The 25,298-nt window shown below is 40.5% G+C and overlaps 1 protein-coding gene across 6 annotated transcripts in view; it reads right to left on the reverse strand.

The window, feature by feature from the left end:
- DACH2 (dachshund family transcription factor 2) overlaps window positions 1–25,298 on the reverse strand; it is a 235,752-nt gene that overhangs the window by 14,458 nt on the left and 195,996 nt on the right. The gene's annotated exons all lie outside the window — the stretch shown is intronic.

The raw sequence follows: 25,298 nt of genomic DNA on the forward strand, positions 1-25,298 counted from the left end.
TCAATTTGGTGAGGAATCAATACTATCACCAAGGAACTCCCAATTTTGAATAGAATAATTGAAAGATCTTTTAGGACAGTAGATGTAGCTCCTTCTCTCAGATCCCTGTGGGTACTTCTTCCCACATATTCATTTTAATTGCTGAAAACCACACAATTAAAATCTAGCTGTGACTGAAGCCAAACTTTGTACAATTCTTTCACTCTGAAATGCTAAAAATAATACTTCTGTGCAATATTCCAGTCTCTCTCTCTCTCTTTATATATATATATATATACACACACATATATATACACATATATATATCTTTTAGTGAAGCCTGTGATCCCTGCCTTGGCCATAAGCTCCTAATGCCAGACAGGACAGCAGCCAGCCAGCTCCCAGAGTTTCATCTGTCAAGTGCCCTGGTCATATTAAAGCCTGAATTTACAATTAGACCACACCATATTCAAAAGGTCTCCTTCTCCCACTCCCGTTTTTAAGGAATAAACAACTTAAAAAGAATCTGACAACTAATTAACCCAGGGTGTCTCCACTGCAGCACTGTTTTCTGGTGTGACACACTCAGGAGCCTCCACTGAGCTGCACTTCTTGCATCCACCTCACAACAAACCAGGAGCATTAGCAGTTTTCAAGTATTCATTGAAATCTCTGGTTTGGGAGTATTTTGTCTTTTCTCTGTGAGTTCATTAAATGGAACATCTTCCTAATGATTTTCAGGACTAATAACAAAAGCCAGTAACCTCCACATGTCCTCAGAGGTGGCATCTTAGATGGAATTTAAGTGATCCATTTAAAAATCCCAACTCAGGTAACAAACTCAGACCACGAAGTTTGTGCTGATTCAGACACACCATTTCTCACATTCAAGCATATCAGCGGCAGAGTTTTTAAAATAACTTGATTACTTGTCACACATGGTGCCACACAGAAATAACAGCGAAGCCACGGAGACACAAAAGACTAAACAGAAGTGGCACTTGAAAAAGAAGGCAATACATGAAGTATGCATAACAAAACTGGAGCTGCTCTAACACCTCTAGAAATCTCTGCTATTTGGAGATGAAAGTAATAACATTAAATTGGCCGAAAGGAAAATTACTATTGACTGTGAAGACAGGTTGCATGGTCTATGGTTTGTAATGCTACTGTACAGCAGATTGAAGTTTCAAAATAGTATTACTCTTCTTTAAAGAGATAGACACAGCTAAATTAGGTGCTGCTTGCTGCAGTGAGGATCAAATGCAAAAAGAATCATATTTCATCAGACCTAGTCAACACCAGGAAAATAAATAGAAATATAAGAGGTATGCAGGCAATGATTCATTTTGATAATCTGGCCCAAGAGAGACACATAGAGACAGCACACAGATCTAAGCTTCTACCAAAAGACAAATAGGACACAGAGGGTGGGAATTGGGATGACAGTGTAGCAGAGGTCACATCGATTTTCAGCAGCAGTTTTCACACAGATGAGATAACCCTGGACTCTATTTGGCCCATTGTTCATATCCTACCTGTCCCAGAAGCAATAAATTTCCAAGTCCCAGAAAAAGGGCAGTAAAGAAGAAGGATTCTACTTATGACTTCTTATGATTAAGTTTTTGTGCTAACCAAACATGCTTTGCAGACCAAGGTCACATTGCATGTTAAAGTCTGTAATAGCTGAAACTAGAAGCAGCATATTATGTTTTAGCGTATATGGGCGGAAACTGTCAAACCATTCATCATTTTTTTTTTCTGATTGAAATCACACTCTGCAAAGATGAATGATAAATGCATTAGAAATCTATTTCAATCTTGTAATAGGTCTTCTCATCTGAATGGTGTCTACATCTTGCCCATGCTCTGAATAAGTGCACAGTTAGGCAGAAATTTATTAGCTAGACTTGAGGAATCATAATTGGTAAAGCAATTAAAAATGGCATGTGCTGGAAGCATTTCTTGGGGACTGTATCAAATGCATCTCTTTAATGGAAAAAAAATAATGTTGATTTAAGGATTTTGATTTTAAACACCACTAAAAATATAAATGCTAAAAGCTGCACTCACATATACAATACAACAGAATAAGCAAGAAATAAAGCCAAGACAGCTCCAGGCTGACCAAGGACACAAACAACCTTTCTGATTATTGAAGCAAAGTGGGAACTACTTTTATCGAGCCTGTTTGTTAAACCTGCCATGCTTTATAAAAGCATTCAGGAATCCATTTAGAGTGCAGTCTTTTCATTTTAATTTCTAGCTGACATCCAGATGAATAGATGAAAGTAAGAATTATACTGCAGAGCAAAGAAATACACAGTAAACACTAACAGTGAATGGAGTATCATCCTGGGAAAGCACCAGAAATCTGCTAGGAAGTTTCTTGCTCTTAATTCAATATGCTTAAGTATTTCATCTTCTGTCTTCTGCCTAAATTGCAGGAACAGGGATTGGCAAATGAAGCATCAACCTCCAGACTGAACACAGCACTGGGAACGTGGGGAACGCGAATTGCTCCCTGCACGGCCCAAACCAACAGGCACTTTTATTTGCCAGCTGGTTTATTTTCTTTCAGAAGGCATGTTTTTAAACCCATCAGTCACAGCCCTGATCCACTTGGAATGCCACATCCCTCTCAAAATAAGGGAGAAATATTAAAGGTACAATTTACACTGGTTAGACCACCAAGTTATTTCTTCTCATGCATTTAAAAACTTTATCTACCTGGAGCTGTAGGAGCATTATTCACCTCCAACAGCTCACAGAATGTAACTCATACATTAAATAAATACATGGCATATGGAAGAGAGAGAAACAATTGATACAGGATTTATAGTTATTAACCTGTTAGTTACTAACCAGGACATTTGATCTCAGAAACCCTTCAGGCAGGGATAAGAAGATGGGTTTGGACACAGATGGTGGCTGGGTCACTCCTTTTCCCTGCCTGTGGCATAAAATTTAGAAACCCAAGGACTGAAGTGGTTTATTAAAACTGTAATTCTTTGAGTTTCATACCTGAGTGATGGGGATTACATTTAATGGCCCATAGTTACAGAACAGCCTGGATACTCTAATGGACCTCTTTGTCTTTTAATAACATAAAGCAGAGGATTTGCAACATCAGCTGGGTTGTCTGTGTGACTCATCTCTGAAAGTAAAATATGTATTTGAAATACCATTATTTGCCCAAAGACCTGACAGAATCATGCAGACTGATGTATCTTCACCAGCTCTAGGTGGTGTCCAAACATGGGTATTTTAATATAATTAGGGCTAAAATTCTGCAAAATCAGTTTTCTGAAAGAGACTTCTTATTTTAATTTTAAATCTTGGCTACTTCTGTATTGCTTAACTAGAAGCCAGGCTGTTTTTTTCTTTTACAGCAAAACAAGTGTGAAAAAAATCTGTAATCTGAAGATTGTTTATTTCAAGTATTTTGTATTTCTAATTCCACAAGTATAGAGTTATCTGTCTTCCATGTCTTAATAACTTCCAAAATCCTCCATAACCCTCTATATTTTTCCTCCCTCACTCATTGCTGCTCTGCCAGGAGCTGAGACTCCTGATCATCAATGAGAAAAGTGATGTCTCCTGTAAACCAGGCACCAAGCAGAAATTTAGTGCTTTAACCTTGTGATTCAGGTGCCAAATTTAAAGTCACTGCTGTTTTTCTTAATTACAGCCCCTGAATGAATGGGGTCAATGAATGCAATTGAGGAGCAGCTGATTAATCCAGTGCAGTACCTTTAAATCAGATTTCATTTCGTTTCCCAGTGACTGATACAAGCCTTGTTCACTACTGAGCTTTGGCAGGAAAAACTTCACTTTGAGAACAGTATCTAACAATTAAATACACATTTCCATGCTTCTAGAAACAACCAGAGAATGGTACCATCAACTATGCTCCACTTATCTGTGTCCAAGCAGGTTCTCACCTGTGCGCTCTGAAATCACTCCATTTTGTCTGAACAACTGTTTAATAAAACTTTTTTAGTGGGATCAGCAGGAAATGCAGGCCACACAACTATGGAATTGTTGAGGCTGAGAAAGGTCATGATGAAGTCCAGCTGTTCCCCCAGCACTGCCAGGGCCAACACTGCCCATGCCCCCAAGGGCCACATCCACATGGCTTTTGAATCCTTCCAGGGATGGGGACTCCAGCACTGCTCTGGGCAGCTGTGCCAGGGTTGGAGACACTTCCCATGAAAGAATTTTCCACCATCCAACCTGATTCTTCCCTGGCCCAGCCTGAGGCCATTCCCTCTCCTCCTGTCCCTGTTCCCTGAGCAGAGCCCCCCCTGGCTGTCCCCTCCTGTCAGGAGCTGTGCAGAGCCACAAGGGCCCTCCTGAGCCTCCTTTTCTCCAGGCTGAGCCCCTTCCCAGCTCCCTCAGCCCCTCCTGGGCTCCATTCCCTCCCCAGCTCCCTCAGCCCCTCCTGGGCTCCATTCCCTCCCCAGCTCCCTCAGCCCCTTCCCAGCTCCCTCAGCCCCTCCTGGGCTCCATTCCCTTCCCAGCTCCCTCAGCCCCTCCTGGGCTCCATTCCCTTCCCAGCTCCCTCAGCCCCTCCTGGGCTCCATTCCCTTCCCAGCTCCCTCAGCCCCTCCTGGGCTCCATTCCCTCCCCAGCTCCCTCAGCCCCTTCCCAGCTCCCTCAGCCCCTCCTGGGCTCCATTCCCTTCCCAGCTCCCTCAGCCCCTCCTGGGCTCCATTCCCTCCCCAGCTCCCTCAGCCCCTCCTGGGCTCCATTCCCTCCCCAGCTCCGTTCCCTTCCCTGGACTCACCCCAGCCCCTCAATGTCCCTCTGCTCATGAGGGTCCCCGAGCTGCCCCAGCTCTGGAGGTGCCCCAGCAGTGCCAGCACAGGGGACAGCACTGCCCTGATCCCCTGGACACCATTCCTGACCTCAGGAACGACGAGGGTGTGTCCTCCCAAAGGACATCACAGAGCTGCCACTTGAGGCTTGAATACAAGGAGGTGGCAAAATGCAGAGAAATGAAAATTTCACTAGAAAAGGCTGAAATTACAGTTTATAAATTGCCTTTATCTGTGCACTCTTTATCAAGAGGTGCATAATTATACAGCTCTGACATTTTCATCAGTGTACTCTCATTAATAACCCAGAAAATTATATCTATTTATAACTTTAACATATTTACAATATACTCTGATGTTCACATGGCACTGGCAGTAAAAACACCTGAAAATATTTTATTAATTCAAGCCTTAAAAACAAAGACCTGAGTTAGTTGAGATGCTTGGTTTGCAATAATAGTGAAAAATAAAACTAAAAGTGCAGCAATTCACTGGCTCAACATCCGAACTAAAGTTTCACTACACATAACCTCAGTCTAAAGTTCAGTATGTACAGATTAAGGAAAACAAATACAATTGATGTCACCTTGTTAAATTCTGCCAATTAAGGAGAAGCCTGAGTACTCCCACAAAAGCTCCTAATACATATATAAAGAACCTTTAAAATGCTTTTTTTATACTCAGAATTATTTACAATTTGTTGTTTGTCCGTGTTATTAATATCTTTGCTTTCTCCTACAAGCTGCTCCTCAGGCAGATTTTGATAATCTGGATTCTAAAATATTTAAAGTTGCTCTGTGCTTTAAAATGCTTCTTAATCTAGAGAGAAGCTTAAAAACTATTGATGTGCATTTTCCATATGGCAATTTAAAGTAACTATTTTGTTCAGGCAATAATAGTACCTTGTCACTCCTCACCACGATGAGGAGGATTATTTCTGTGAAATAATGTGAACTATTCAATAAAAGTTTAGTAGCAAAATTACTGTGGCATGGAAGAAAGGGGGGAAATGAAACAAAATAAACAAAATCCTCCTCATGGTCATTATCAGGAGGTTATAAAATTTTTCTCAGCTAACTCTCCTATTAACATTCGCAAAGGGTTTTTTTCATGGTGATTTTTAAGCATCACTGTAGTCTGACTATTCCTCTACTGAGATTTTAAAGTGTCAGATGAGGATGGGTAGGAGGAATTTGCCAAGAAGAAAAAAAAAAAAAAGATTCTTCAATTTTCTTCGCGGATTCAGCTTTTCCCTATTAATGTTGAGATTATTTCTTCAACTATTTTGTTGCAAATATTTATGACTCCATATGGAACAACAGATGTTGAAGAGAAGGGATAGCAGAAAAGACTTCATTTTCAGCAATTACCCTGCTACTTGTTGTCATACTGTAGGTGTTCTTAGTGCATCTATTTTACATACCACCCTGTCCTTTCACACACTGCAAAAATGTCAGTTTGGATAATTAATGTAATAACTGTAGTCCAAATCATTTCCACAATGAAAAAATACATAAATAGGACAACAGGAGGAAGAAATCAAGAAGGCAAGAGGGAAGAGAGGAATTGCTTTAGCAGTTCTTCTGGAATATCTGATCAGGAATCAGTTTGCAAAGCTGCCTTAGGTCCTTAATACAAAATCTTTCCCTTTGGGACAGATTCCAGTGACTGTCACCAAGAAGAGAAATCACACCAAGAAACAGGAAAACAAAGCTATGCAGGAAACAGGATAATCCTGGAGGATCATATACAGTCAACACCACAGAGAAATTACAGTTATGTATTGATTTATGCTAACACAGCACTTGTGACACACAAGGTACTTAACCTTTTAATATATTTTAAAATAGTATCAAGCTAATATTAATATTATTACTGTTGAGTTCAATTTCTTGAAGTACATGTAGAGCCAGCAGTTAAACCTTTCAAATATTTGAAACAGGAGGAATACTCCATTTCCTGGATATTCCTGGATAATTATTCTGCTTTATTAAGGTTTATTTTACAGCTGTGTAAAATAGGTTATAAAGGACAATTCTGCTATTATGTCCTCCCTTGCTTAGGCTTAATAAATATTATATTCCACATCATCCATTAAAGCCAAGCAGTGGAGAAAATAGGAGTGGTAGTAATCTCCTCCACAGATGTAAAATACCTTTAATAAAATAAGGGTGTATAACAGTCAGGAACAAATTACTGAGGTCTGCTTTAATAAAATAGTACCCTTAAAGCAGTATTACTCTTAAGGTACTGACATTCCCACTGGTGATGCAGTGTATCCTTTCAAGGCAGTGCAGCTTGTTAAAATGGCAAGATATCTTTTTGCAATAGAGTGTTTGTGTCCAGGCAGATACAAGGTTTGTATAGAAGGCATCCAGGGAGCCATAAAACTGGTGGGAAACATATTTCTCCGTGGTATTTTAGTACTTTGAAAAATTCAATCACTGGGAAAAAATGTTTTGCTGTAAACATCTGAAGAGCATTATAAAAGCAATGGCTTCCCACAGCACCTGCTTAAATAATTTTAAGAGGGAGTGAGTATGTCTTTGCTCGTCTTCTAAAACTTGTAGAAAGCTTCTCCTATTAATTTCCCTGGTGCTGTCAGGCCAGGGCACTTTCAATCAGAAATAATTATGAGTGCAATTGGGGAATGTTCACCGGCAGGATTTTTTTGCGCTGCAGAAATAAGACAACTTTCAAAACTGATCGTTAGGAGAAATATGATTAACGGGAAAATATACCCAGAGAGATGAGCACCTGAAAGGTTTGCTTCTGAATGAATTATGAATTCCTCAGATGTCAATAAAGGACTCTGCTTATATATCCCAGTGTTTGAATTCAGTTCAGTTACACATTGATTTTATAAACCCTGATTAAGCATGAGAAATCCATCCCTTTTTAGTTCACCTGCTTTAATTCTGACTTTTCCCCAGAAACCTTTAACCTTGCCCCAGCTCCTGATCCATCCCACGAAGCCCAGAGCACATCCTGATCCCTGCTGTGAGCCCACCTCCACTCCCAGTGCCCCCAGTCAGACACTGCCAGGATCTCCTGCAGGACTCCAGGTCACAGAGCTGCCCCCTGACACAGCCAACCCTCTGTGGGGCTGAGAAACAGCCAGAATTTGCCTGATCTCTGTGCTGGGCCAGGAGGGCAGGGAAGAGCCCCTGAGGCAGAAACCCAGCCCCAGTGTGGGGATGTGACACGGCAGTGACAGAGTGACAGACTCACAGACATTCCAGCTCAATCCGTGCGGAGCTGCCTGGCCATGGCAACTCCTCACCACCAAATCATTACACGATGCTCTGGGGAAAGACAAGTTTTCCTAGCACACAGCCAATCTATCAACAGGAAAAGCTCTTCCTGACCCAAATGGCAGCTGTGATCAGGGTATAAATGGAAGCTAAGCACCAAACCCTGCACATCCACTACTCTGCAGCCTAATAACTGGGAAGTCTGCGGCTGTCACTTGGCCTGAGCGCTTTTAAAGGGTCAAATACTGGGGAGGGGAAAGGAAGAGGAGAACTTTGTGCAGAAGGCAGCAGCTCTCTGACATTAATCTGCTGTGCTCCTGCCCCAGAGGAGCCTGGGTTGCTGGGGAGGTGGATGCTGTTCTGCTGTGCTCCCCTCTTCAGGGACCACCTCCTTCACAGCGACCCCCAGCACAGAACAGAGACAAAACATCACTTGTAAAAGAAGTGTGAATTATTTCAGCAATTCCAGGCTCTGCTTCCCTCTAACTGGTTACCAGTATGGTGCAGGATTACAACTCCCAGCAGCTCTCAGCAGTTTCCCTCTACTCCTCTTTGCCCAAGCACGCTGTGCCACCAACATGGAACAGGAACATTCATGAAGCCATGCTCTACTACAGAGTGCATGTGGCAGAGTGTGGCAGCAGAGCCCTGGTGTTTGGGTTAATTGCATTAAAAATAAAATCACACCTGCTGAAGGCAAGGTACAAAAGCTGGAGAATTGAGCAATGAGGATTTTTTCCCCTCACAGCAATGTGTAGGTACAATCCCATTCTTTTGGTGTTTGGCATTGCAATTCCATCACCAGGAAAACTTTAAGGAACTTCATGAATGTTTTGTTTCCAAAGCACTATAATTTAGGTAAGTAGCTAAGTCAAAAAAATGTCAGTGGTACCATAATTACTAAATTAAACTTAATAAACTGATTTCTGGATAAACCCTTGGAGTTACATGCTTCTCGATTAAAACAAGACACAAAGCAAAACAAATTACACCAGAACTCAGACCTCTGCATTCACAGATTTCAAACCAGGTGTGGATTTGGTTGGTGGCTGAAAAACCCACCTCTATGGACCTGCCACTTTCTGTGGCTTCTGGATTTGGCAGCTGATGCCTGAGGAGATGGTGAGGGGCCACAGAGAGCAGAGCTCTGCCACTGGCTCCCAAGGAAAACTGGAGGGTGGAACACACCTTCTTCAGCACCCTCCCACTGCCAATACAGAAGGTGCAAAACCAGCTGTGACCAAAATCAAAAATAGCTTGAACAAGTTAAAAGAAGAAGGTAACTAAAAAGTATCAAACAATTGTCCCCATTTTTCTTCCAGAGGACAGGAATTTGGCTCTGCACTCCATCGGTGCATCTCTCCTTCCAGGGGACTCCCAGCAGGCCAGCCAGGAGCATGCACGGGCTGCTCTAAGCCACATTATGAACTCTGTAAGCACAAACCCTTTACAAATGTTGAGGTTGTGATTACTGCTCCTGTGACGTACGGCTTTTAGCAAGCCAAGCATTTTCCTTTCCCAACTGCCTCACTCTCTTTGCAGGGCACATTATATTTTCACTTTGGCTTATTCTACCTCCTCGCTTTGAAACCCTGCATTACTTGAGAGAGTGGCTGACATCCCCATTCATGATAGTGCACAAAATGAAGCTTAATGAATCCCCAAAGCAATGTACTTCACGTGCTAAAATCAATGTACATTGCCTGCTACAGTATCTCCCTGTGAAATGGAGGCATTTGCTCAGAAATTTCTATCTCAACAGGGTCTTTTTTCTTTTTGTAGCGTTTAACTGCCTTTTGTCTGCTCTTGTCTCCCTCCAGTGTTGCTCAGATGGCAATCTTTTATTCCTTGTGCAAACTCATTTGGAAAATGCTGGATGGGCTACAGCTGTGTACTGCTATGTAAGGTCTAATCCATGTCAAGCAGTGCTTTATACACATTGAATAAACACAATGAAGCAATGTTTTAATTGATTATTAAAAAGGCAGGGTTCTGGGCTGAAAGCAGTATTTAAAATCAGATTTAATCAGCTAGTTTTGTACAATTCTGAAAGGTGGAGATGCTGTACATGCTGCCACTCGAGCCCTGGGGTTTTCACAGGGGTGAGCAGGCCCAGGGGAAGGGGCTGGGGATGAAGCTATTTCTGGGTGGTTTGTGCAAATTTCCAGGGCTGATGAAAAACAAGCAGTGGATCAAAATATCAATGAACACAAACCTTACCTGGGAAGGTGTTTTCCCACACAGCTCCCAGAAAAATAAAATTCACATTTTTGCAGAGTCAATCCAGGTGCTGGGGAACTTTTGCAGCTCAGCCTCAAACAGTGAAATCTGCTCGGGCTTTTACCATGCAGAGTCTGGATTTGTACTCTTTAGTGTAAATTCTGACTTCAAATCAACCTGCACTGCATCTGAAAATGGTATCCCAGTTGGATGTGCATTCTAGAGCCTTAGAAATCTCTTTCTGTGATTTGTTTAAACCAACAATTATTAGACAGCAACTAAATTCTTTCTGAACTCAGAAAAAGTCATAACAGTAATACTGAAAGATAAATAATTAGTAATAAAAATACTCATGTATCCAAAAAAGGTGCCTCTGACCCTCCACAGGACACTACACCTGGAGAACCAGAGTTTTTGAAGGACTTTGTGAAAGTTTGGGCAATGATCCGTCTAAAATGAGATCCAAAATCTAAATTCTTTATTCCAATACACATTCTCCACTGTCTGTACTTCTCTGTGGTAACCCATGAATCTAAGTGGAAAAGGCAATGGAAGGCAATTAAGTTTTTATTTCCTTTTTCCTTCCAATAAAACTACTCCTGTTGTCCTGAAATTTAGGTAGGAAAAACTGGCAATGTCTATTAGGTGGCAGCATGAACAATCTTCATTAGCTTGAAGTGCATGAATTATCAATCAAATGAGAAATAAGCAGAGAGCAGCTGAAAATGGCAAAGTGCTATAATCACAAATGATGTCTTGTGCATGACTGTGTCTCAAGAATTGTTACAGGATGCTGTGCAAAAACCCCCAACATTTATATCCACAGTCCAAAATAATATGGCCCATAACAATGACGTACTCTAGAACAGAAATATCATTTTTATGTTTCTGTTCTAGACACTGAATCTATATTTTGTTTTATTTTTTAAAAGGATGAATTTGCCTTAGAGAACTGACAGCTTATATGAATATTTTAGTTTTGTTTGCAAGTAACAGGAAAAAAAACATGGCATAAAACTCAAGCCCCAAGTTCCTCAGAATGCCTACTGAGAATAAATTTTATGTTTATTTGTATTTCATTTTCCTTGAACAACTGCCTTTCCCTTGGGTATTTATTAAAAGCATAAAAAAGAATGAGCCAAATTCACTTCTCAATAACATCCATTCAGCATTGTTGGAGCTTGCAAAATTGCACTAGACCAGCCAAGGGGAAAATTTCACTCACTGTTTAGTAAATATATATAATTTTTTTTTCTGGTTGAGAAGATGTATTGTTTAATCTTTATATTCTCTGCCTGCCCCTGCTTATCAAAGGAGAAAAAGCAGCTGTTTGGTTATAAATGCGTGACCTCAGAGAGGAATAATGTGATGTATGTGCTGGGCTGTGGGTTACTCAGGGCAGTCCTGCACCAGGCAATTCCCACTGATGTGCTGAGGATTCCAGCACAGGTCCCATCTCCACAAAGCAATAGTTACATTTTCTCCTGTAGGACTGGCCTGAGGATTCCCATAAATCATCTTGTCTGACCTGCATTCCGAACCCCTCAGACTGAGGCAGTGTTGGGAGTGGAATGGTCTGAGGTGAGTTTGGCCACTGGGAGGGTCTGTTCTCAATGCAGGGCTGGAGCAGCATTTTCATCGTGCATGGCAGACACGTGCACTTCTGTAAATGAATCAGGGAAACCCACAAAAGCCAACAGAGCAGAGGGTGCTGGTTGGGCTGTGAGCAAACCAGAGCTGGTTCATGATGCAGCCAAGGGGTCCCCACGTGTCCCTCCCGCTCCTGCCCCCCAGGCCGGGCTGGGCTGCCCAGGGTCGCTCCTCACCTGCTGCTGCAGGAGCCCTAAAGCTGACCCGATCCCATAAACTCCACATCCCATGGTGCAAGATCACATCTCCCATCCTCAGCATCAGTTTTGCACAGTTTGATCTCATCTTTTTTAACCAGAGTTTTCAGGAAAGATCATTAAGACACAGAAACTGTGACTCCTGAACAGAGCACGTGGCCAAGAGCAGGGGTTGGTGCTTCTCGTCCACTGCTACCCACGAAATTACAGTTTATAGCTTTGGGAGTGGATAAATGATGCCTTTAAGATCTAAGCCAATGTTTTCAGGAGTCTCATGGATTGTCTTTACTGCCAGCACAAGAACCCCCCCAAATCCAGCAGCGAGTAATGTGACCATTGCCCTTGGCAGCACCATTAAACTGGGCAGTGAACTACTTCAAATAGCTGCGAGTGTTAAACATTAGTTCTGCCTTAAGTAGGTTGATTTTAACAGTCAAATGTGCTCTGCAGCCTATGTGAACATTAAAAGCACCTTTCAAACTTAATTTTACAGAAATGTTAACGACCAGAACAAACTATTGAAGGTGAAGAAGAAAAGTAATTATTTCAACAGATGAAAGGAAACAGTAAATTAACACTCTTGTTTTAAAAGGGGGCTCAGTAACTTATCTGCTTTAAGGAAATACCATTAACAGGAGGTACCATGGATATTTCACTTAATATGTTTATGGTTTGGGGTTTCTTTTCTCTTCTGACCTTTAAAAATGAGGTCTGAGGCGAAAGGAGAGCCGTAAATCTTGAATTGAAATACAACAAGTTCCAGAAACTGCTTTATCAAAATCATAGCAAGGGAATCGGTTCCTAAATATCAACATTGCGTGTCACACACACACACACACACACACATCAAAGCCATCAACAGCAACAACCTTTATGGCCACAGAGGCCGCTCAGTTCTGAAGAAAGCAGGAAGACAGAACCAGAATGACTCAGAAATATTCCTAACATACCACCAGTGCCTACGTACATAAAAAAACCCCAGGGACAGCTAAACTAATCCTATTATTACATTAAAAAATATCCAGGGAGAAATTTGTCATCGTTTAGAAAATGTTAAGCTGCTTGTTATAAATACAAAACACACCAATTTTTGTGCATGAGCTGTTATTCAGTGCAATTCTGAAAACTGTTTAAAAACAGTCACTGGCTTGTAAGCAAGATTTTCTTACCATATGTGTTGCAATATGGAAGCAGATTGTGGACATTTCCAAAGGAATTTCAGATATATATTTAAAAATTCTTTACAGCAAAATTTAGGTGATCAATACAGAGTTTTTTCATAGATATGCATTTTCTACACAATAAAAAAAATGTACTGATTTCAATGTGTATTTGAAAATAATTTATTCTGCATAATCAACACAGCTATATATGCTTTTCATTCTGAAATCAGTCACTTGCAGACCTCAAATAATGAAATGGTTAATTATCCTCATGACTTACACGTGTCCACTTTGATAGTACAGTCAAATTTAGGGTTTTTTCAGCAAAGCTGCGTTGCTGCTGAAAGTGATTTTAATCTGGTCTTTTAATGAATACTTTTTTCATGAAGGACACTTTAGTAAAGATATTACATTGTACTGCAAACGTCTCAATCTGCAAGGGTTTGTGCAGATTTCTAGGGATGCTAAATGCTACATCCACACACATCCATCCAGGACATACATCACCTGAGAGGTAAGGAAAGAACTGCACACAGAATTTAGCAATCCTGAAGTAAATTGAGAACCAGAAGGTCAGGAAAAACTGATGATGTAGTCTCAGCAAACACTGGCTTTGACAGGAAAGCCAATTTAAGTAGTTCCCACGCCCCACAGCACAGCTCAGCAGCCCCTTCTGTGAAAATCTTTTGGATGCCTATTTTTAAACTGCATCATATAAAGAGTCTCTTCACTAACACCTCTGGATGATGCAGGATTATTATTTTGGGGAGACATTTTCTTGCTGAAGGTATTTTGATGTGGGAATAGGCACAATCTGGTTCATTCTTACACTTTATTTAAATCATGGCAGTTAATGTCATGTCAGACAAAAATAGGGAGTGAGAGTTGTTTAAAGCCCTTTATTTTCTGAACGAGCAAAATGTTATTTTGTCTAATTTAAAGAAGAAATTGAGGAATGTGTGGAAAAGTACCCATGACTTTCTGGCATGAAAGACATCTACTCCACAAATGAAGTCTCCCTTTAACAGTCTCATTTGAGGGTATTACAGGGGGTAATTGAAGAAACAACAGCTGAAGACAACCCTTCAAGAGAGAAGTGCAAGGCAGAAAACCTTTAACCTGTGTTATCAGACCCACCCAGACACTGTCAGATCCACTACCCAGCCCAAGCTCAGCCTGCCACTGCTGCATCCATCAGCCTGTGCTGGATTGATCATGATTTGGTATTGAGATGTGATAAATACCACCACGATCAAGCCTTCAAACAGCAGCTCCTGAAATGCACAGTGACAGTGCTCTTGCTATAAACATATCTGCACCAATTATTAGGATGAGAAGAATTTGTGAGCCAGCAGTCTAAAATCATAAGTTTTAGCTGCACACAGCAAGGTATACACTTATTTAAAAATAAATGTGAAATTCAGTCTTCCACAAAAGCAGCAGTGTCATGAGAAAACTCGGGCTTTAAGTTTTGTAAACGCTGCGTTTTCAATATTAGAGTGTCAGTCTTCATTCACTCTCTGACAAGGTTGTCAATCAAACAGCAATCTAGTTTTGTAAGACTTTAACCAAAGATCAAAGCAATGATACTGCTGAGTTCACATTACCTTCCCAGAGATAACTACTTGAGCACTTTCACAGCACTGCATCGATATTAACTTTGCACCGTTCCTTCCCAGCAAATAAAACAGGACAAAGTTTGACAGCCCTGCTGGCTCCTGCTCTCAGCCCTGATCCAAGCTGAATCCCAGGGCCATTCCCTCTATCCCTTATAACTCCTCCTGGATATTGAAGGTGAGGACTGCAGGACTTGTGTTCAGTTACACTTTCATCAATTAAAAGAAAATGAAATGTGCTTTCTGTCTCCTCTGAGGAACACATCAAATGTCTTTTCCTCAATAACAATAGTTGGGCAATAAAAAGATGAGTGAGCAAAATGTGGTATATCATCGTTTTGCCTTTGACTCCAGCCCAATGGCAAATGAAAGGCATCCAAAATCAATTTCCAGAAGCTAATAAATTCAGTATGTGAAAGCACTGAAAATATAACTTTTGCAGCCTCATCATCAAGCTGATTTGTAAGCAAAGCTGGGCCCAATTCCTGCACCCTATGGCACCCATATTTTCAGTTTCATGCAGGTAATATACCATTTCTACACAGTTTCCATTCCGAGGCTAAACAGAGAGATATATGCATATATATCTTCTTTCCACAAACATATGTCCTGGTAATATCATAATAAAAATCTGAATGTGCTGTGCCCAGGAAATCGTGTCGATCCCTATCAGCTGCTTCCTCCAGGAGCAGTGAGGGGAAGGTGAAGGCAGAAGCTGCTCCAAGGGCAGAATCTGAGCACAGCTGCTCCCCCAGCCCCACAGGAGCCCCAGGACAGGCTTGTTCATGGCAGCACAGGCAGGGGCTGTGGGGGCTCCTTGTTAACTGCAGGACTTGCCAGAGCACGCCCAGCTAAAGGCAGGATTCCACAGGGAATGGTGTGTGACCACCACCACAATTTACAGCACTCCCTGAGCAGCGCCGAATACCTGCAGGGCATGGCTGTGGATCTTACACTGCTGAGGGCTCCCACTCACCCCAGGCAGGTGTTCCATGTGATAGACTATGGATTTTTTTAAAATCTAAACCAACTGCAGACAGCAATGTTACACAGGGTCAATTACACTTACCTAACACACTGAGAAGTCATTCAAAGTGTTACTTTTTTTTTTTTTTTGTGTGGTACTTACTTAAAAAGAATAAATAGAGTAGAAAAAAACCCAAAACATCAAACCCAAAAAGGTTTCTGCACCTGAAGGTTTCTTTGTCAATATATGGATTTGTTTCCTACAGAAAAGAAAAAAAAAATCAAAACATAAAGAGAAAAAAAAAAAAAAAAACCAAAAAAAAGGGAGATAGGCAGGCTGGGTGCTGGAAAGGGCTTGAATTGGCAGTGGAAAATGTGGCTGGGGAGTGTAGCTGAAGGATGATGTATGTGGACTGAGGACATGTGTGAGGTTTGGAAAACAGCAGGTGGAGGAAACTGTGGAGCAGAATTATATTTAAAGGGGAGAAGTTAGAACTAGGTGATAACAGTAAAGGAATCACACTCAAGAGTGTAAAATATTGCTTTGTCACTTAGTTCATACTGTGAACATGTCCAGGTTTTTTCTTCCAAGTCACCAGCAATGGGAAATGCTGCTCCTTCTTACTCTATTTCTCACCAGGGCACCATTCTCCTCAGATGCTGGCAGCTTTTGGGAGCCTACACTGTTATTATGGGACCTGGGACAACTATTTCCTCACACTGCAAGAAACACTCTGCTGAGGTTTTTGTTAGAAATATCAGATCATGTTTCCTCTTTCTTTACTGCAGATTATTTATTACACTTCACATGCCTACATGTCATTACAATTAACATTTCATTGTTTAAAAGAATAATTAAATGGAAAAAAAACCCCACCAAAACCAGATTTCTGTACAGCATCAGTTTCAAACAGGACCTGTGAGGTGCCATCCCTTCCCAGCCCCCCACTCAGCACAGAGAGATTTCACACAGCTTCAAGCATGAATTAACCGGGGCCTTCCTGCTCATAGGCTTTAGGATTGATTTGTGAAAGCAAAGTTTAAAAAGCTAAACTTTTCTGCTTTTCCTTTTATCTTTGATAGTGCCACCCAAAAATAGTTTCTCCTAAATTCTGACAGTTTCTTCTATAAAGACAAAAGGCACATTTATAAAAGCACCTAAAAACCAGAATATACTTAAATATAAAAAATGCCTAACTGTATCCATAACTAAGTCTTCATTTAGTTAAGAAATTTTGATATTATCTCTTATTATTTATTCTTCAAAGGAGAATAGTAATTAGAAAAGTTCTGCAAATTTGCACTAATGAAGCAGAAAAATCTACTATGAAGTAATGGATTTTATTAATCACCATGCAAGCAAATTAGTAAAAAATAGTAAAAATTTAAGTACACCTAAATTTTTTAAATGGTTTTTAGAGGAGTTTATGTTGAATTACTTCCAGGTTATTTCAGAGAATCACAGAATGGTTTGGACTGGAAGGGACTTAGAGAACATCTTGTTCCAACACTCTGCTCCGGGTAGGGACACCTTCCACTACACCAGGCTGCTCATTTCTAAGTCCTGTAATAACTTGAGCTGGAAGTGTAATTCTGCCACAAATATGAATTATTATCAAGGAATTTATACTCCCTGAACACTGTAAAAGAGCAGACACTTAAATATGCAGCAAAATTACATTGCTGAATCTAAGCAGAAACATGAAAAGTGCTGGGATTGTGTGTGAAAGGAAACCCCAAACCCCTTTTTTGTTTCCATCTTTTTCCCTTCCTCACATCCAGCAGCTTTCCTTGCTGCGCCCAGGACATCTCTCTAAATCCAGGGGGAAAAAGGAGTCCCATAAAAATGCCTTATGCCAGGATGTGTTAACACCACTGCATGAAATAATTGTTCCTTGGGAGATTCTAGACAGTCAATTAACCCCCAATTCACGACTCAAGTGGCAGAGCAGACACTCCATGAATAAAGGCTAGGGGTTCAATTCTCAATTAGGATGAATTTTTTTCCTTAATAGTTTAATCTTGTGGTCAATTAAATCCCTGAGCGTTGTATTAATTATTATATGAAATCTGGGCAACTTCTAATTTAAAGGTTAGTTATGGTGTACCTCAACTGGACCAGAGTCCTGGGCTTAAATTTTTCAAAAAATTCTGCCTTAGGGTATTTTTTCAGAAGAGGGTAAAAATCCCCTCTTCTGAAAAAATACAAGGAAATGTCTTTACATTGTGCTTTGCTAATCTGGAATACTTTAAATTTAGATTTAAAATCCTGATCTGAAATACTTTAAATTTAGATTTAAAATCCTAATCTGGAATACTTTAAATTTAGATCTAGTCTCCTAGACTTTACAGCAGAGGTAAAACTGCATTATGATCATTAGAAACCTGTTTATTGCTGCACCACATATTCCTATCACCAGTTGTAATAAACAGGGCTTCTAAGCAGACTTTTAAGCATTAATCTCATCTCCAATTTCTGAGCTTTATTCCTATATTGTTGGGCACAGCAGCTTGGAATAGTAGCTCACTTTTCCATCTGTCAGACATATAGAGACTTTGGGTTTGTGAAGTACTTTCTTGGTGCTCTTTTTGTCAGAATAAAGTCCTGCATTTCCTCGGGGAAGCAAGGGACATATGCTGGTGCTCTCTGGTTTCTGAGTTACTGCAGAGATGAATTCCTCTTGGCCAGCTTTCTGTTGAATAGGTGCTGGAATCATATAAAACAGCAACTTGTGAAAAAAAAAAACCCCAGTAAAATGGTGAGTTGGCCGGCCAAATCAGTGATCTTTTTTCAACTAATTATTTTTCTTGCTCAAAATGAAGACAGTTTGTCTTTGAAAAGCCTGTCTATCATTAAAAAAGAAAAGTATGGAAAGTTTTTGAAACAACTATAACAGATGTCATAGCAGTTGAAAGTACAATTAGAAAGCACAACGCCGCAGAAATAAAACTTCAAACAAAAGCAGAAAGAGTTCTTTGTGCACATCAATAATTTAGAATGATTTAAGAACTGTTTTATAGATGCAAGTGGAGCTCTTTCTGTCTATATATAAATCGAATGTGGTCTTTATAGGCAAACAAAAAGGGGATACAATCCTTTTAAATTATTTTTAGGATAATTGTTTCCACAGCAAACATCATTATTTATCAGTTTTGAAAAGAAGCCAACTGCCAACATTTGAAATGCACAAACCTTGGCACACAACACAGAAAATGGAAATCTCCCCCCTTTTCAAAACCAGTTTTGCATTTATTTTACACATTTGTCAAGTTCTTATCTCAAAGCCCATGCCGTTTACCTATTTCTATCAGAAATCATTATATTTTATTTTTAATCACCTTCCCATAGCTAATTTGGTAACTCAGGAAGGGAAACTGTTATTGCTACCAGATGCTGTTACCTTCCTGCTCACTCACATATTCCTATAAATTGATTCAACAGCCTGGAAAACAAGGTTTAATATGTATTATTATGCCTTCTGGATTTCTTCTGTTATAATCTCTTTTTTTAGATAAACAGGCTCTTTTAGTGATGCAAACATTCTAAAGCTACACCACAGACACTTCCCATAGTAATTCCTCCAGGAGAGAACTGCAGGATGCTGCTGGTCCTTTGCCAGCTGGAATTTCTCTGCAGCTTTATTTCTATGTGTAGACTTCAAGAAAAAAAAGAAAACTAGGCAGTTTCATGTATAGAGAGCTGAGATTTTCCTTTTCAGATGAGGAGGAATATTAGGGAATAAATGACAGTCCTTGAGACTGTGAGTTTTCTACAGAGGAAATGGGAACAGATGTTCTTGTAAGTCATAGAAGGGAAACCAGTTCCCCAACAACTTGCACACTGGAATATCAGAACACACTTGCACTGGAGTCAGCCAGGAAAGCCCCAGCCCAGCCATTCTGCTGCTCAAAACAGCAGAAATTATAAGAAAAAAATCAAGCAAAAAGAACAAACCGCAAAATTTGAGACTTTAATGCTGCCATTACAATTTACTAACCCTGATAATCTGTGTAGGTTGGCCCTCATTGGTGAAAAAACCCCACACTGATTCTGCCAATTTGGCAACAGCTCTTCCAGAAAGAAAATCATACTTTGCAGATACTTGGGACCATTTACCCTCAGTATTTTATGTGACTGATGATATATGAGCTGTTAGTTGTGTAAAATTAAAGCTCCAGCCTGCTCCATACAGTATTTAATATGGGCCATATAGGAAGTGATGTTTACAGAACACTCATCCTAAAACAGGCTGCTGAAAAGTTATCTTGTGTATTAGAGAGAATTCTTATTGTGAATCAGATCCTAATCTAGAAACACTTGACTCATTTTCTGCTGGGTTTTCCACACCTGACTATGGAGAGAAATGAACAATGACCATTCTTGAAACAACAGAACTGTCTCTAAGGAACTTATTAATTATAGCTTTTGAATATTGGTGGATTTCTTTTATTTTTTTTTAAGTATCAAAAGCTTTGTACAAATAAATTATGTCATGATATAATCCTTATTTTTGTTATTACTACTGCTGGTTATTTTACAGAAGTATTATGCTTTCCTTGTAATATATCAGTTAAAACAAAATTCAGTATATATAAATATAGATGGCATATAAATAGAAATATACATAAGTATAAATATAGATCTATGGTTTCACAGAGCAATTCCAACTCTCCTTTCTGCCTACATCCCTCCTGCCTCCAGTGCCGAAGGCCATTCCACAGTAATGACAATAATGACAATAATGTCACAAGTCAAACAGCAGCTCTGCTGACTCCTCCTTTAATATGTGAATCTCTCCACACTTCTGCCTGCAGGCTGCCATCATTACAGTCAATTTTAAGATTTTCAAACTAACAAAAACCAAGACAGCAATAACAAATACAGTCTCCTATTCAACAGCACCTTAAAATTCCCCAGAGGTTAGAGATGTATAAATAACAGGGTATTTTCTGAACAATTTCTGAACGTGTTATTTTCTGGCCTCTGTGAGCAGGCACGTGTACACACACACATCCCAATTTCTGCTCCAGCTCAGCCATCTCCAGGAGATGCTCCATCATCCAGCATATTCCACATAAAAAGGCATCTTCCAAGCACAACACAAGAGGCTCTGCTCTGAACTGTCAGTGAAATTTGTACAGCTCTGGATCCCCTCGCTGACAACACGCTCCCAAAACAGCCACAGGATATGTCAGCAAATTCACACAAGCCAGCTCCAACTATCAAAATATCACAGAGCAGCCTCAGCGACGGGTGAAACAGACAGATTCAAAACTGCACCATGTTTTATAGATTATAACATCTCAGAATACACCTGGAAGCAGAATTTTATTTATTAAACTGCTTGTTATATCCTGTCACATTCTGTCAACTAGAAGAAAAATCTGCTTTGGAAACTACTTTCGTACTGACTACAAAATAAAAGAAGAAAATAAATCAGTTGGTATTTTGACATCAACATGGAAAGGCCAAGCATGACCAAAGAAGTGTGCTGGGGAATTCTGTATTGGAGCAATCCCCCTTTCTAGTTTGTACTCATCCACCTCCAATTTCAGAGCTCACAGCTGTCTCCCTTTCCATCTTTTTATCAATCCTGCTACAAGAATGATATTCACAGCTGGGAATCTTCAGAAGGGACCCACAAGGATCTCCAAATCCAACTCTTCAGTGAATGGCCCATGCAAGGATAAAATCCCCCTTAGAACCTTGGCATTATCAATACCAGGCTGTAACAAACTGAGCTAATCCAGATGAAATTTTATTGACTGATTACAATTGTGGGTTCCTGCTCTTTCAGGCACAATGGTGAATTTCCAAAGGACAGCTGATAATATGAAAAACTGACTGAGAGAATTGTCCATCCCCAGAAACGACTGTGGCTGTGACACACAAATCCAGGTGTTGGAGTGGTGGCTTCTTCCTCAGCAATCAAATATGAAATCTGATCTCCTGCAGCCCCAGTGGCTTCTGAGAAGAGCACACGGGCCATTATCAGCTCTGCTAATAAGAATTCATGTAACTCTATCAAAGGAACTCAACACAATGTCTGGGATATAATGAACACATTTTTTCTGGTTTCATGACTACACATCAAGAATAATCTTTTTCTACTTCCACTCTGAGGTTACTTAACTATCTTATGCACAGAATCCTTCAATGGTTAGGGTTAGAAGTTCACTAAGGATTTATTACTTTTTATTATCAGGAATATTCTAATGCACTGAGCATTCTAAACCACTTTGGAGATGAACCTTAATGTGCAGTTTTGTCTCAGCCTTGCTGTCCCCAGAAGCCTGTGGGCAGCAAATCCTCCACAAAAGGGAAGAGAGAGCCCTTAATTGCCATCTTCATGTGGCTGTTACACAGGAGACAGACACACTCCACAGAGCCATCTTAGATATTCAAGATTAAATTAGAAAAAAAGTCCCTGAGTACACAAAAAATGCTACACAAAACACCATGCACCAGTGCTGGGTTTGCTCTTCTGACAGCAGGAGCACACACTGCTGTCACAATCATGAGCTCTGCATTTCACTGATCTGGAACATCCAGCTGTGGGCAGCAGGACAAACCCTGGCTCACTGGAAGGAACCCTCAGGAAAGAACTGTGTTTAATGAAGTGCAGCTTCTGTGCATTTCTTGAAGATCTCCCTCAGTCACAAATACTGCAAAACTTCCCAAGTCATCAATTAACATTTTTTATGACTAATCTGAATTTTTATCTGTATTTTTATCCCTTTCTTCCTCTGTGTGTGCACAGCTGCACACTTGGGCACACAAATGCAGGAGCACAGCGCCCCTGAGCAGGTTTGGTGCTCAGGCAGGGGAGGCTGAGCCCCTGCTGGTGCATTGCCCAAGATCCCAAGGATTTCTGAATGACAAAAACATTCAGCAACCTCTCAGGACACAGATTGTCCACATCCTACTGCCCATAATGAGGACTGAAGCAAACTTATTTAATAACTCACAGACATTAAGAATGTCACCAAATGCAGGTCTCAGGCTCATGACTTTGCACCACAGCTAACACCAAGCAGAGAATCCAGCATGTCAGGCTTAAGACCAGTGCTAAGGAAAAGATTCCTGAGCCTAATCCAAAAGCTTTCTTAGGTCACTGGGTGAAAATCAACAATTCTTCTCCTCTTCTTATGCTTTTCAAATTTGATATAGCTCAGATGAACCTACATAAAACAATTTACAGTACTGGAGGAAAAGTGGCAATGTCGCTAAAGATTCAACTGACTGAAGAGCAGCTTCCTGATCTCCCTATTATTTGCCCATTTTATTTCACAGACTGACATGAGGATACCTCACTAAAAATTTGTTTCAAAGCTTTTTCAGTAAAGAACATTTCATTATTTCACCATGTTGATACAGACTCATAATTTGTAGTGTTTAGACGGCGGTACATTAAAGTCACTGAAATCTAATAAATTAAACATATTAATAAATTATATATCAACGCAAGTAACTGCCTTAGCCCATCTGGCAAGCTAACTCTGAAGTAGGTATTTTACGCATCAGAAAAAGAGCATTCCCAAAAATAATTCTGCAAATAAAGCTCTAATATAAACTGAATGTAACTTCACCAGCATCTCTTGCATAATTGCCTTTATATTTATAAATCTTTCAGCAATGGTTAAGCACACAATCATAACATCATGAGTACAGACACTTCAAAAATTAAAGCTTTACCTTTATTAATTATTTACATTTTGTGAATCTAAGTGTTAATAGAGTCTGCCTTGGTTTTATGGGTTTGGGGTTTTTTGGATTGACTGACAGACAATCACATCTACTATTAGGCCACCTTTTTAACAGCTGTCAGTTCATTTGTAGGTTAAATTTAAAAACAAAAAAAACTTGTGGAAAATGCCTCCACCCAGAATAGAGCACTGTGCTTCTTATCTTTCAGTATTCTCTGAGGATAGAAAATGTAAAAATATCTCTGACTTATCCAGAGGACACTTGCACTGTGCATGTCACTCAAGGTTTTGGGAAAAAGAAACCTTTAAACTCATGTACTATTGCACCCACTGCTGATGAAACAACCCCAGGTCTGTGACACACACACTCAGACACCAGAATGAACACGGTTTCACTCCTGATTTGGGGAGTTCTTTACGTATTCATGAGCACACTTGTGAAGAACACAGCTTTTTTTCCCCATTTCATCTTTAAGTTGCCAGTATTGACATGTCAAACAGGCAGCACAGGGACCATGTGAGGTGCTGGCACCTCCTGCACACTCTGCACAGCCACCGTGTGGCTCAGCTTCATGCTCCTTGTTCCCCTTCTCCTTCTTTCCCTTTTCCATCTGGATGCTTTCAGATGAATTGCTGGGCAAGTCTCCTCTCTGGAGCACAGCCCCCTCCAGCCTGTTGCTGTTTCAGGTGTTCTGCACCTGCTCATTCTCCTCCCCTCACATCCTGAACAGCCCGGTCCTTTGGCAGTGATTAATTTAAACAGTATAAACCCTCTTTTCTGCTAATGAAACCCAATAAATAAATATGGTTATTCTTTCATTACCGTGGTCTCTGGCCATCTGAAAATATTTCACTCAGCGGACAGAAATGATGCAAAATTCCCCTTTCCTTGAAGCAATAAAGGCAAAGGTGTTCTTTAATAAACTGGGAAGGGAAAGCTGCCAGATGCAGAGTTTGGACACTGCCATGGGCTGGGCCATGGGACACAGCCCCAGAGCCTGGATTTGGGCTCTGGAGATGCAGGATGGGCTGGAGGAGGGAGCAGCTCTGGGAGGGCAGGGCAGCCCCCTTCTCAGCAAAAACCTTATTTATTTGTACTCACTGACTGCACAAACAGTGGGTAAGTCTGATAATAGGGTCATTAATTGAATTTTCCTACAGTATTTTCCTCTGGTTTGCACCACAAACCCCATGTGAACATGCTAGCCATGTCTGCTTAACAACCAGCAGCACAAGCTGGGGGAAAAACCTTCCCAAAGACCAAGCTTTGGTCAAACTGTTCCTACTGAAGACATCCTGTACATCCCCACTGATTTCACTGTGGCAAGAGCTGGGCCAGTGCCTTTTAGTGCTCCAGCCTGTGTGAGGAGTTTGAAATATTTCTTGTCATGCAGTCAAACAGAATAATTGTACCAGCATCTAAATCCGGCTGGAAGGCACAGCCAAATTCTTTTCTGGCTCATTTCACCTTCCCAAAGCCAGAATTCATATGGAGCTTTCTGTAAAGCCCATACAGGGCTGTGTCAAACACAATCCTACCCCACACAATAGAGATTTTTTCCAGGATATGTATCGAAGCAGATGAATTTAAAGTGTAGTTTCTGTGAGTAATTGTGCAGGTAAAATGTGGGATGTGTTCTAGGGGGGGGTTGTAACTGTTTCCTTGAACTAGTGATTTCAAAATAAAGTGCAGATTACTCTTGATATGGTTTTCACTCAGAAATAG

Source organism: Melospiza georgiana, chromosome 12 (genome assembly GCF_028018845.1).
Source record: "Melospiza georgiana isolate bMelGeo1 chromosome 12, bMelGeo1.pri, whole genome shotgun sequence".
NCBI classification, from domain to species: domain Eukaryota; kingdom Metazoa; phylum Chordata; class Aves; order Passeriformes; family Passerellidae; genus Melospiza; species Melospiza georgiana.